This window comes from Capsicum annuum, chromosome 10 (genome assembly GCF_002878395.1).
Source record: "Capsicum annuum cultivar UCD-10X-F1 chromosome 10, UCD10Xv1.1, whole genome shotgun sequence".
NCBI classification, from domain to species: Eukaryota; Viridiplantae; Streptophyta; class Magnoliopsida; order Solanales; family Solanaceae; genus Capsicum; species Capsicum annuum.
Genome location: NC_061120.1, coordinates 84,951,605 through 84,966,892, shown reverse-complemented (window position 1 = coordinate 84,966,892; position 15,288 = coordinate 84,951,605).

Here is a 15,288-nt window from a genome sequence, read left to right as displayed (position 1 = left end):
GAGAAAGACAACAAAGATCCCGAGGAGCCATGAACAATGACTCCTCTAGAAATGATGATCATTGTTATCATTTTAGAAGGCCAACCACTTCAAAAAAATTGTCCAAAATTAAGAAGAAGATCTTCTGGAAAGAATCAAAACCTTGGAGCCTAGAGTGATGAAGATGAAATCAAAGAAGAAATAGAAGCCACCAATATGTGCTTCATGGAAGTAGGTGAATATAGCAAGGTAAGACCACACAATTTTCATAATTTTAACATTCTTGGATCTAATATAGATATGATAACTGACGAGATTCAAAAAATTATATATGAATATAACAAACTATCTCAAGAAGAGAAAAGTTGTGAAGCTCAACTTAAATGAAAACTCGAAGAGAAATAAAAAACTATCAAATAAAATTAAAGCATGTCAAATAGATTGACTTACCTCGTGCAGAGCTTGATAATGTAAAAATATAATTAAATAGAATTAAGAAATGACCAAGTCACCATTTATTGGGATCGAACTCTTTTAAAAACAATTCAAGTTCTTCATCAGAATCGTTTAAATCATCCAAGACTTTTTTCTCCTCTGGAGGACCTGCTTATTTCATCTGTGGAAAGAAAGGGCACAAATCTTATAGCTGCAGGCATAAGACTAAGAGTGTGTGGGTTTAGAAGCCCAAAGGAAGCACATCTAACCCGCAAGGACCCAAGACCACTTGGGTACCTAAGAAAAATTAATTTTTTGTTTTGCAGGAACATATCCGCAAAATCTATAAGAAAGGAATGTGGATCATTGATAGCGGATGTTCCAGACACATGATCGAAAGAAAAAACCTTTTCTGCTTTAAAGAATGTAGATGGGGGATCAGTCAGATTTGGTGACAACGCTAGAGGTAACATCATTATAGTCGGATCAGTAAAGCTCAGCTCCTCATATGAGTTTACTGAGGTGTACATGGTAGACAGCCTCAAGCATAATCTGCTCAGCATCAGAAATTTGTGTGATGCCGAATTTGTAGTCTCCTTCAAAGCTGAAAGTTGCTCCATCAAACATAACAAAAGAGATATCTCTCTCATCGGTGAATGCATTGATAATATTTATGTCTTAAAGAGTCCTAATTTTGCTACTTTAACCTAACTCACTGTGCAAACTAATGATATTTGGTTTTGGCATAAAAAGCTTAGGCATCCTAGTAGACATATCATTGAGAAGTTGTCCAGACTAGAATTGGTGAAAGGTTTGTAAAAACTTAATTTGGAAAAAGATCACATCAGTGATGCTTTCCAATTGGGTAAATAGACTCGGACATCATTCAAAGTCAAAGACATTGTCTCTATTAAAAAACCTCTTCAAATAATCCACATGGATCTATTTGGTCCCACCAAGACTGCAAGTGTTGGTGGAAAGAGATATATTTTTTTTATAGATGATGACTACTCATATTTTACTTGGGTAATGTTTCTTGCTCATAAACATGAGGCTTTCAAAAAATTGGAGAGTTTTTTTAGAAAAGTACAAACAGAAGATGGACACCTCATCACTTATGTTCACAACGATCATGGGAGAGAATTTCAAAATAAGGCATTTGAGGAATACTATGATCAAAATGGATACTCTTAGAATTTCTGTTCATCTTGGTCTCCTCTGCAAAATGGTGTTGTAGAGCGTTCCCTCTAGGAAACTGCCAGGACCATGTTGTAGAACATAATCCCCTAATTCAATTTTGGGAGGAAGAAGTAAGCACAACATGTCACATCATCAACAGATGCCTGATCAGACCTATTTTAAAAAAGACGCTTTATGAACTCTAGTGAGAAAATAATCCCAATATCAGCTACTTTGATCCTTTTGGATGCAAATTCTTTATCCATAACAATGGTAAGAATAACCTGGGAAAATTTGATCCTTAAAGTGATGAAGGTATTTTCCTTGGGTATTCTCCCACTAGTCATGCTTATAGAGCTTACAATAAGAAAATTTATGTGTTGAAGTATCTATACATATTTTATTTAGTGAATCTAATCACCCCGTATGAGTTCATTATTGATGAAGAATAGATAAGTAATTCACAATCTGGAGAAAATGATATCACAATCATTGAGCCATCACAAGGCAAGTCGACTAAGCCCCCGTCGGAGTCAACTTCCACAACAAAAATAGTGAAACCAGGTGTTCTAAGAGAGTGAACACGATGCTAGTTATCCAAATGAATTCATCATTGGAAATCTAAAAGATAGGGTTAAAACAAGAGGATCATTGAGAAAACAAGTGTCTGCCACCCTCGTATCTCAGATTGAACCAAAGATAACTAATGAGGACCTAAAAAATATATCAAGGGTCGAAGCTATGAAGGAAGAATTAGACTAGTTTGAATGAAATCAAGTTTGGACTTTGGTTGAAAGACCATAAAGTTTCTCGATAATTGGAACTAGATGGGTCTACAGAAACAATTTGAATAAAGAAGGTAAGGTTATAAGAAAGCCTGACTAGTAGCTTAAGGCTATTCCCAACAAAAAGGTATTGATTATGATGAAATCTTTTCCCCCGTGGCAATGTTGGAGTCAATTCAAATTTTATTAGCTTTTGCAACTTTCGAATATTTTAAGTTATATCAAATGGACGTCAAAAGTGCATTCTTAAATGGTTTTATTCATGAGGAAGTTTTTGTAAAACAACCCTATGGTTTGAAAACCCATTGTATCCAAATCATGTTTTCAAATGATCAAAAGTACTGTACGATCTCAAACAAGCTCCAAGGCTTGGTATGAGAGATTGAGTACTTTCTTACTAAATAATAATTTCAAAGGGGCAAAATTTATGCAACTCTATTCATATAGAAGCTTAATTCAAATCTTCTTATTGTGTAAATTTACGTTGATGATATCATTTTTGGTAGTCTAATATCTCTCTATATGAAAATTTTTCTAATTTGAAGAAAGGAGAATTCAAAATGAGTCTTATCGGTGAGCTCACATTCTTCTTAGGATTATAAATCAAATAAACTCCCAAAGGCACTTTCATCAGTCAAGCCAAGTACACAAAGAAACTCATCAAAAAATTCTGTATGAAAAAAAAGAAAGGCCTATGGAACTCCAATCAAACCTTGATTCATACTCACCTAGTAAGAATGTTGATCAGAAAATGTACAGGGAAATTATAGGATCACTACTCTACTTGACTTCCAGTTGACCAGACATCATGTTCAGTGTATGTAAATATGCCAGGTTCTAGTCGACTCCTAAAAAGTCTCATTTGAATGCCGTCAAAAAGATATCTGATACCTTATAGGAACTCATGACATTTGACTATGGTACCCTTAATCTTCCCATTTTGACTTAATGGTATATTCAGATGTTGATTTTCCAGGTGATAAAATTGATAGAAAAAACATTAGTGGAACTTGTAACATTCTTGGTGATGCCATATTTCATGGCACAGCAGGAAGTAAATTTCATTTGCACTTTAAACAACTGAAGCCAAATACATAGCCATTGGAAGTTGTGGTACTCAAATTTTACGCATTATGCATCAACTACTTGATTTTAATTTGTTTTTTGAATTTATTCCCATAATGTGTGATAATACCAATCTTATTAGTCTATCTAAATATATTGTGTATCATTCTAGGGCAAAACACATTGATATTAAGCTCATGATCATGTAGAAAATGGCAATTTTTTGTTAACATTTGGAGACTCTAAAAATCAACTGGCAGATATTTTTACAAATCCCCTGTTAGAAGAAATATTTTGTTACCTTAGAAAAAGACTTGGTATTATTAGTATTAATGATTTATGAGATTTTTTTTTGGAGAAAATATTTTTACTTGCTTCAATTTTATGGTCAGATTTTTTTTTCAAAATTGATTTTCAAAAAGGAATGTCATCATTACTTTCACCGTTTTTCACACCTCTTTTTCTACCTCTGTACCTCTTTACCTTCCCAACACTCTTCCGACTACCACTCTTTCACTTCCATCAGTCACCATGTTCCCTTACACCTCTTCGACTTCCTCTCCCCTATATTTTCAAACAGTCGCATACTTTCCCCCTCTTTCTCAAGTCCTCTGAACCGTCCTCTCTTCTTAATATTTGTCCCTTTTAAAATTCACCTTTTCTTTTCTCCCATAACCAAAATCTGTTCTATGGTGACCATGTCCAAATCTCTTCCCAAAGCCCTCCCAGACAGCCCTGTTCTTCTCTCTGAATCCTCTGATAAATACTCATCGGACTCTCAGTCAACTCTCATCAAGAGACATCACCCTAATTCCATTCCAGCCCCCTCCTCCAAGAAACCTCATCCAAACCCTCTCTACTCTCTCCCTCCAGAGGACATGCATAAGCTTTGGACATTCTCTCACAAATATAAATTCTCTACCTTTAAGAGTCACTCTATTTTCCCCGACCATATTATCAATCTCTATCAATTAAAAGACTCCTTCTATAGTATCAGTCAATCCTTTAAGTTTCAATATTTTTCCCTTGTCTTTCATCTTTGTGGAATTTTTGTTTATACGGATCTAGTTTGCATATTTTATGAGAATCTTCGCCTCTGCCCTAATAGTGATGAACTTGAGACTCTTGTGCTTGTCACAATAATCATAATGAATGATTTTATATTCGAGAATTCCTTAGAAATAAAGTTCTCTGCTAACATCTATTTAATGAATGGCAACTGGCCCGATGATTTTGAGGTCAGCTTTAAAGAAGCCAAGAGATTTCAATCAGACCATGACTCTGTTTTAACCAATTTTGGCCCCCTATCCCTCTATTTTAAGTTTTGAATTATGGCTCATATAATTGTTACTATACTGATTCCCCTGAAATGATCCCTCAATAATATTACTAGTCATTATGTTTTAGTACTATACTATTTGGTTAAGAAAATCAAAATCAATTAGGCAACTTGGATCCATGAGTACATGCTTGAATGTACAACCGATGTTCATGCCTCTGCCGGTTTTCCATATGGCTTGCTTATTACTCGAATTCTTTGGTACTACTCTATTGATCTATCCCCCTAGTGGGTTGCCATTTATGACTCTAAGACATTTTTAAATATGGTCTATGTTTTGGTTGAAGATAAATAGTGTAAGAAGGATTCTGCATGGGCAAAGTCAAAACTTCCCAAGGTAAGTAAATCTGTTTCTAACCCTATGATTACTATATTTGAAGAACTGGAGGAGATTAAGGATCAGTTCAGAGCCATCGAGGAAAGTGTTAAGCTACTTCAGCAGTCGACTTTAAAACTTCTAGATCTCGGGAAAAGCACCAGCACAAACAAAGACGTGGTTTGGTTGGCTCTTGACGAGTTCAAGCATGTAAGACCCCATAAAATCTCAAGTCTAAATTCAGATCCTTAAGCTCCTTAAGGGATCCAACACTTAAAATTTTAGCTAAGTGTTTAACACTTGTCTCATTTTAGCATTCAAACTTTGGGGATTTATTTCATGACCTTTTACACCTTCGTTTTTTAATTTTTAAGTTGTTTTATGATGGGGTAAGTCAATAGTACATTTCGGGCGAGTTTCACAATTTTTGGAATCCATTAAGGGCACGTTTGGATTTTGAACCAGTAGCTAAAGGCTATGCATGGCTGCCGCCTAGATTAGAGCCTTGGCCCCTCTCCCTTAAAAGCAAGGCGCCGCCCAGCTACAAAACGCTCTAGGAAAGGCGCCCCCCTTCAACAGCCTTTGTGCCAGTTTTTCAGCAATTTACCTTCGTGCTCTCAAAGGCAATTTGGTCAATTTACCACCCCTATTTACGTCTCAAAAATAGAATTAAGCCCTCAAAACACCAAATTATACTTTCTTTTCTCAATTTCTCTCAAGAACTAGAGCAAGGGTTTCAACTTGAAGATCCAAGTCCAAGAGATTTCACCGTAGATCTTTAATGAACTTTCAATTAAGGTATGCACAGTGTTCATTCATGGATTCCTTTAACCATGAAGATCAAGAATCCAATTTTAAATCATGAATTGTTATGTTTATGTTGTGGGTTGATCATGTTCAGGAGATTATGGTTGTATAATTCCCAAGTTAGAATCTTTATGTGTTATTCATGAAACTATGTTAGTATGCAAGTTAAAACCCATGAATATAGTTAGTTATGATATGAAATTTAATGATTTCACCAATGCCTTAAGTTGTGCATGAAAGGTGTTTGATGAAATGCCTTGTATAGTAGAAATCATAAAGAATGACTCAATTGTGGTTTATATGATAAATGCATGCCATTTACTTATGTTCATTATGACTCCCCTACAATTGATTATGCATTATTCTTGCTTGATAAAGTGTTCATGATGATTTTACCTATGCCTTAAGTTTTGCATGATAGGTGTTTGATAAAATGCCTAGTATAGTAGAAATCATGAATAATGACTCAATTATGGTTTATATGATAAATGTATGTCATTTACATATGTTCATTATGAATCCCCTATAATTGATTATGCATTATGCTTGCTTGATAAAGTGTTCATGATATTAGAAGGTAATTAAGCCACGATTATTTGCTCCCTTGTGTATGTATAAGATTATGACAATTAAGTGCCTCATGAAATAATACCAACTATTTCATTATGTATTGTTGAGGTTGGTCATGTATTCAAGAAAGTCATGCCTTGTCAATTTCATTCTATCGAGTCCCGGGTGTACTTGTACTTGACAATTTAGCTATGTGCCTTGAGCCATGTCATGTTTTCACTGTACTCTCAGTCAAGCCATGATCCTTAGACGTCAGACAGTCTTATGACTCAGGAAATCTCAATAATCTCATCAACTCAGTCAGTCGCTAGGTATTGGTAGTATTTCGTCAGTTAATGGGATTCAGTAAATTAGTCCATGTTCAGATCAATTAATCATGTTCAGTGTCTATTCAGATGGAAGTAGGATTAGCATCGAGTGAACCCAAGGATGGGAACTCATGAGCTAGTTGAGAGGAAAATTCTTAGAAACAATCCTTGCATTCCAGAACTATATAGAAAACGTAGGTTGAGATATCATACCTGCTAGTTGAGGGTAGATAAGGTGGATAAACCTTCTAGTTGAGGGTTCCCACCATTCTTATTAGATTAACCTACTAAGCTATATTACTTTGTTTGGGGCATGTCGATTAGATAACTACTTCCCATAGTTTAAGTTACAAAATTTAAGACTGTCAGATACAGTCACTTAGTCTCAGTAATAGAACTTAGATAGTTCTTCAGATTTCAGAACTGTCAAATACAGTTAATTCAGATATAGTACGAAACTCATCTAGTTCTATCAGATTCAGGACTTTCAGATATAGTCACAAATGTTATCAGTTATATCAATTATTAGAACTTGTGTTATCAGTATTCGGCTTTAGAACTGTTAGATACAGTCAACCAGACCATTTCTTCATAATCAAAATTGTTAAAAATAGTTATTCATGTGTTAGTAATATATTATCAGTTCCCCAGTATTCAGTAATATAGTATCAGTGACTCAGATATCAATATTAGTAAACTCAGTTACTCAGTATCCATTTTATCAACAAACTCAAATATTAGTAAATCCATGTTCTCAGTAGTCTCAGTAGTCAGAACTCAGTATTAAGTCCTATCACGATGTCAGATAGAATTACGTATGTATGCATGTATTCTCACATTCATGTTAGTCAGTCAATTAGTATTTTTCATGCATATGACCCCCCTTGCATTCAGCCTACCTCACTTCCATACCAGTATATTCAAAATAATGACACATTTATGCTATGGTGTCTTATACCATAGGTTTAGAAGCATGAGCTCCAGAGTATCAGTAGCATCCCAGTTCAGTAGTCAGAGTTCGTAGTGAGTCCTCATTCTTTGAGGACATGATGATTACTTTATTATTTAGTTTTTTAGTTTATTTTAGTAGTTGGAGTTAGTTGGGGACATGTCCCATCAACTCCTTATTCAGACAGTTTGGAGGCCTTCAGACTACAGCATGTTTAGTCAGTTATTTTAGTTTTTTTGGTATTTTTATACCATAATTTTAGTTATGTATCAGTATTGAGCCTTATGGCCCTTTAGTACATGTTTCCACATTTATTATATTATCAATATTATTCAGTGCTTAGTTACAGATATCAGTCATGGATTAGCTTGTGGTCTTTTGGGGTCATGAGCACCTTGTAGCATTTTGGGTACCAGATTTGTGGCGTTACAAACTTGGTATCAGAGCATAAGGTTCAACAGTGTCCTAGGAAGTCTAAAAAGCCACATCTAGTAGAGTCTTGTACATGGCTATGTTGTGCACCACACCTATGTGCAGGAGTCTATGTGATGTTTTAGGAACAGTTTTCCATCTTTCATATTTCAGATCATGCTATAGAAAGGTTCCTTAAGAAACTCATGTAGATTATCATCATGCTTTACTTATGTTAACTTTACCTTACTTTTAAGGTAACAAAAAACAGAGAAGCTCAAAGTCCTAGAGTAGGCTTTCTTAGAAAGTCCCCGCAGACAGCTATGGGATTGCCCATATGCTCAACAGTCTCCCATCCATTCTGTTATGTTCCAAAGTCATACAGATTTTATTCATAATCATGAGAACTCATTCGTGAATCCAAATTTAGATATGCTATCAGATCCCATCTTAAAATCCTATGATAGCATATGACCTAGATTTAAAAGCATGAACCCAGGAGTTTAGCAGTAGTAGAGTTGGGATAATGTTATCTAGATTGAATAGATTATGTATTCATGGGGATAATTGTATCAAAGTAAATCAGTAGGCTTGAACAGTGCTAGCAAGAAATACAAGTTTATTAATTTGATACTAAGTATGAAGGTATGGGTGTGAGTTAGGAGATGTGATATTAGTAGTCTATAAAGAAACAGAAGTAGATGATGTGTCTAGTAAGGCAAGCATATGTCGAACAGAGTGTAAGTATATGATGATGATTGCCATCCAGTTCAGAGTTTAGTGAAGTATTCATAGACTTATGATGATGACTTAAAGTAAAGGGGGACAATATAGATTTAGAGACTAATTCTGGCTCTCAGATTCTAGTAGCAGTGCCAGTATGTATAGAAAAGTAGTAAGGGAAGAAGATTCCTGACCCGTCCTTATCTCAGTAAAGAGTTTTTCACTTAAGTTATCAGGAAATCCACTCAAGCTTGGAGTGTCAGCTCAATGGTCACGAATCATGCTCATGCATTTTTTTCATAAATCATGTATGGTTTTAGTTTGTAATATAAGAGGACCCAGTTTACCCCACAGTACGAATCTATTTCATGAACACAGCTTACTTTCACACACTTTCCATGGATCATGTGCGCTTCTAGTTCCCAGTATAAGGAGTCTAGTTCCAGCTCCCTCGGTGTTACGAATCATCTCCCACGAATGCAGAAATTCTTAACTCATGTCATGCAACTCATGACCCATATTCTTATGTTATGCTTTATAGTTTTCTTAGCCCATATGACTCACAATCCACTTCTAGTGAGTAGCCAAACTCAGATATGTCATGTATATCCTCAATTCAAACCTTTTTGGTGAATCAATGTTATTGATATTCTATTCCTCAAGCTTTAGTTCAAGTGTCAAGTTCAGTCAGTAGCCATTCATGCTTCAGGTCCTCCTGATTTAACCCTTCAGTAATTTCTCTTTCTGAAGATAGTGTGGCGATGAGAAGTTTCTTAGATGGGATAGAGAAAAATATTTTATGTTAAGAGAAAAGCATTGCATGCTTATTTTACATGAGGGTATAGTGATGAGGATAGGCTTGAATTTCATGTTAGTGTGCAAGTAAATTTCTAGCAAGAGGTTGTAATTAGAAGTTGGGAAAGTACAAAGTGTGAGTGTACATTTAGATCCTTGGCTAATATCAGTCTTCATTGCCTAACTCTCAAAACTTAGTTGCCATCTCAGTTACATTTTTAGTATTCAGCACTCAGAAATCAGTGATCAATCTCAGAATTAAGTACTTCAAAATCAGTATAGGCCACAGTTATCAATATCAGTTATCAAGATCCCGTATTCAGTTTCAGTATGAGTCCTAGTTACAGACTTAGTTATAAAGTCAGCTTTCGTTCAGTAATCAAATCAGAAACTCATTTCATTTTAATACTTGCTTGACCATAGCGTACAATTTTTAGTTACTTAGTTATTATTATTTCAGTACCTCGGTCTACCGAATATTTCCGAATCATGTTATATGCTTGTTCTTGCATTCTCAAATAATACAGGCTTCATGAATTCATGCTCAGTTACCTTATATTACTTAGTCAGTCCCTTTCTTATATACATAATATTCTACAACCCCAATCCTGATATTCAGAGTAAGTACAGTTCTATCTTACATGCCTAGTATTCAGCTATCAGCTATTCAGTTAATCAGATAAGTCAGTATATTTGTTCATTTGTGCTTAACACCCACGTGAATCTTTTCGATAATCTCAGTTGCAGTTCAAGAGGCTTAGTCATTTCATCTTGAATGGTGTTCGTAGGCCTCAACTTATCTTACCGAATCTCAATCTAGTTATGATTTTCTTACTCAGCTGTCTTATACAGACAAGTTCATACAATTTGGTTTCAAATGTTCCCATCTATTCGTGCTAGCTAAAATCTCATGAAAGAATGTAACAATTCTAAGATGAACCAATCAGATAGATGCAAGCTCAGCTTAGTTAATATATCATACCTCAGTCTTAGATCTCAAATAATTAGTTTCGAATTAGTTCATAGGTGCCTTGTGCATCACCTCAGTTTTCCCTTAGTATCTCAGCCAAGTCAGTATTCCTAGAGGGACCTAGTGTCCCAAGGGGGATATATTCCATAACCCTCCGAGCTTTCATAGCCTAAGCGTCCCATTCTCTCTTCTCACATAATGAATCTAGTTAGGAGTAATGGTTATTCATAAGTTGACCCTCAAGCTCTAACTTCAGTTGTACACCATGTATTCAAGACTCAGTTCAGTTCACAGAATTCAGTTCATGCATCATGTTTCAATATCAGATATGTTCTCAAGTTCCCGCTCAGGTATACTTTTAGCATAATCAAAGGTTCATCAGTACCTTTAAGTTTACGTAACAGTTTTTCTTGAACTTACTCAAGTTCCACGCCCAAACTACCATTATGAACTTAGTATCAGTTTTTCATTACCAACTTGGTATTTAGCTCCATGCTCAATTTCCAGTCCAAACTTGATATCATATTTCTACTACAAGCTTAGTGTCAATTATCATTGCACGTTCAATCATGCATTCATGTGTTAGCTTAGTCATGTAATCATGCATCAGACACGTATTCTCATGGCAAAAAATTCAGTTTATCAGAACTTTCAGTCGTACATTCATGAATCCACTATCCATGCATCAAATATGTATGAATTCATCTTATCAGTCATGCATCAGATATGAATGTTTAGTATGTTATATTTAGCTCTTCAATCATGTCTGTTATGAGATCATGTGTCAGTCGTTCATGTTTAGTTCATGATTTAGCTTATCTTTTCTCCCCTCCTAGTTAGTCTCATTCGAGGGTGAATGTTCCCAAGGGGGAGATATTGTAAGACCCCGTAAAATCCTAAGTCTAAATTCAGATCCTTAAGGGATCCAACACTTAGAAAATTTTAGCTAAGTGTTCAACACTTTGTCTCATTTTATCCTTCGAACCTTATCGTCATGCCAACCATACTTGAAAAATTTATCCATAGACAAACTATTTAGGTTAAGGGGACTCTCAAGTGCCCTATATATTTACCATATTAACCTCTTGGGAGACTTCCATGTACTCCACAAGCTAAACCAATAAGACTTTAGCCTTTGTAAACCATTTATAGTTTCATGCATAAGTTGAAAACAACCAAGACTTCTATTTAAAGAAGTCAATGCAATGAACATATCTTTATAAGCATTTTATCAAACACCTTGGTGGTATAATATAACCAAAACCAATTCCAAAGACCATTAAACTATTACCATACAATATAATTGCCCAAAACCACTATTAATGCATACAAAAACACAATTAAACCATAGGAAACCATAACCAAACCATTTACACCAAAACCCCCAATTATTAGTGGAAAACCATAACCCATGCAATATTGAAACCATAAAAACAACTATAAAATCCATGCCCTTTTAGAAATAAGAAGTAGGGAAGATACATATGACTTAATCCAAGAAAGATGATGGAAGAAGATCACCAAAGCAAGACCCAAATCAATCCCCAAGTTGAAACCCTAGCTCTCTTTCCCCAAAAGCTCTAGAGAAATTTGTTGAAGGTTTAAGAATAGTTTTCTATGTGTTAATGAATAGAATAAAAGGGTAAATAACCTCTGATGTATATTAGAAGTCGTGGGTCATAATTGGGGTAAGTACGGAAATGTCTAGAATACCCCCACTTACGTCTCTTAAAGACCCATCACAGGGATACAACTGACCTTCTTACGAGTCGTACCTTCCTTATGATTGGTTCCCACCAATTGTAGCCAGCCCTTAACGTTGGATCAGACACTGTACAGTGTACGAATCATCCAACCATGTCATAATCTCAACATACGATCCGTACCTTTGATCTGTATCCTTGGAAGAATGAATTACCAAGAATATCAAACATTGCCCACTATACGAATCCCTGATACAACTCGTATCCAAGCCTTATAGCTCATACACTTAAGTTGTGACCATTCCAGTGATGAAAATAATCCCACCAGATAACACTGGTCAACTTACGATAAGACCATAACACTCATACCCCAGCATACAACTCATATCCATGAATCATATTTGGGCCAAAGAATGATTTTCAAGGAAAAAATTCTAAGGCCAAAACCTAGGATATAACATTCTCCCCTACTAGGAACATTCATCCCCGAATGACGAACGAGGTAGCGGTAACCAGACTCAGAGTCATTTTCATTATCAAGCATCCCTTTAACAAGGTTTGAAAATAAAGAGGAAAAGATATTAATCTTTCCCTTAACAAACTTAGAAAATAATGATGTGTTCAAGAACATATACCATCTGCACGAATACAAGGAACATAAAACAAATGCAGATACTTGGACTTCATGTCCTCTTCCGCTTCCTACGCAGCTTTTTCTACCTTATGGTTCCACCACAGAACCTTTACCGAAGCCACATCTTTGGTCCACAATAGATGAGCTTGACTATCTAATATCTCAATCGGGACCTCTTCAGAAGAAAGAGAGTCTGAGATATCCAACCATTCCAAAGGAACAACCAAAGAAGGATTGCCAACATACTTCCTCAATATAGAAATATGAAAGACCAGATAAACCAAACCTAAAATCATAGGAAACTCTAACTCAACAGCAATATTACCCACTCTCCATAAAATCCCATAAGGAACAATAAACCGAGGACTGAGATTCCCCTTCTTTACAAACCGCACTACTCCCTTCATGGGAGACACCTTTAGGAATACTTTTTCCCCAACCTCAAACTCCAAGTCTCTATGCCTAACATCTGTATAGGACTTTTGGAAACTTTGAGAAGCCTTAATCCTATCCCAAATCACCTTCTCCATAGATTGATAGGCCAAACAGAGACCAAACATATCCATCTCACCAAGCTCAAACCATCCAATATGAGATCTATACCTCTTACCATACAACGCTTCAAAAGGAGACATACCAATACTAGAATGATATTTATTATTGTAAGAAAACTCCACCAAAGGTAGATGCTCAACCCAACTACCACCATAATAAATCAAACATGCCCGAAGCATATCCTACAATGTCTAAATAATTATCTATGCCTGCCTATCCGACTGCGGATGAAAAACAGTATTTTGACTAACCTTGGTCCCCAACCCCTTCTGTAAAGACCGCCAGAAATGAGTGGTAAACTACATACCACAATAAAAAATAATCAAAATACTCATCCTATGCAGCTTCACAATCACTTAAAGATACAACTTTACATAATCCTCTACTGAAAAGGTAGTCTTTACCAGCAAAAAATGAGTAGACTTGGTCATCCTATCCACGATGACCCAAATTGAATCAAAATAATTTTGAGATCGAGGAAAATCAGTAATGAAATCCATATTGATCATCTCCCACTTCTATCCAAGAAACTCTAATTCTTGATGTAACCCACCAGGCCTTATGTGCTCAACCTTAACCTATTGACATACCATGTATTTGGCTATTAAGTTAACCACATCCCTCTTCATACTATTCCACCAATAGATTTCCTTGAGATTATGTTACATCTTTTTTGGACTAAGATAGATAACATAGCGCGACCTATCGATATTTGAAACACATAACCTCCCTTGGTACTACAAAGTACCATTACTACTAATCTCAAACATCGCCACATTTATCCCACCAAAATCACTCTTGATTTTCATTAAGATCGGATCCAACACTTGCTTCTCCTTAATCTTTGCACCAAGAGACGATCAAACCATATCTTACACCATCACACCACCATCTTTGAAATCTAAGATATGAACACTAAGATTGGCCAAGTAGTGAATATCCTTTAGTAATTCCTGCTTTCCTTCTTCAACATGAGCCAAACTTCCCATAGACAACCTATTAAGAGCATCGAAAACCATGTTAGCCTTACCTGGGTGGTAGTGAAGACCCATATCATAGTCCTTGAGAAGCTCACGCCTTCTTTTTTCCTGAGATTAAGCTCCTTCTATTTGAATACATACTGAAGACTCTTATGATAAGAAAAGATATCCATATGAACACCAATAGATAATATCACCATATTTTTAAAGCAAACACAACCGCCAACAGGTCCAAATCATGAGTAGTATAATTCCTCTCATACTTCTTTAACTACCTGGAAGCATAGGTAGTCACCTTTCTATGCTACATCAAAACATAACTAATCCCTACCCAAGATGTATCACATTAAATCATAAACCCATCATTGCCTTCTGGTAAAGTCAAAATTAGAGCCGACGTTAACCTATACTTTAATTTCTCAAAACTCCCCTCATAAGCATCTGATCAAGAAAACTTAACCTTCTTCTGAGTTAACTTAGTCAAAGGAGCAGCTATTGACAAGAAGCTTTCACAAATCTCTTGTAATACCCGACTAAACCCATAAGCTATAAATATCGAATGGAGTCATGGGCCTAATCCACCCCCTCATTAAGAAACCTTTTAATGATCAACCATTATCCCCTCACTAGAAATAATATGACCCAAGAAAGTCACAGCATTCAACCAAAACTCACACTTAGAGAAATTGGCAAACAAGCGTTGTTCCTTTAAAGTTCACAACACCACACGAAGGTGACTAGCATAATCCACCTTACTCCTCAAATACACTAGAATGTCATCAATA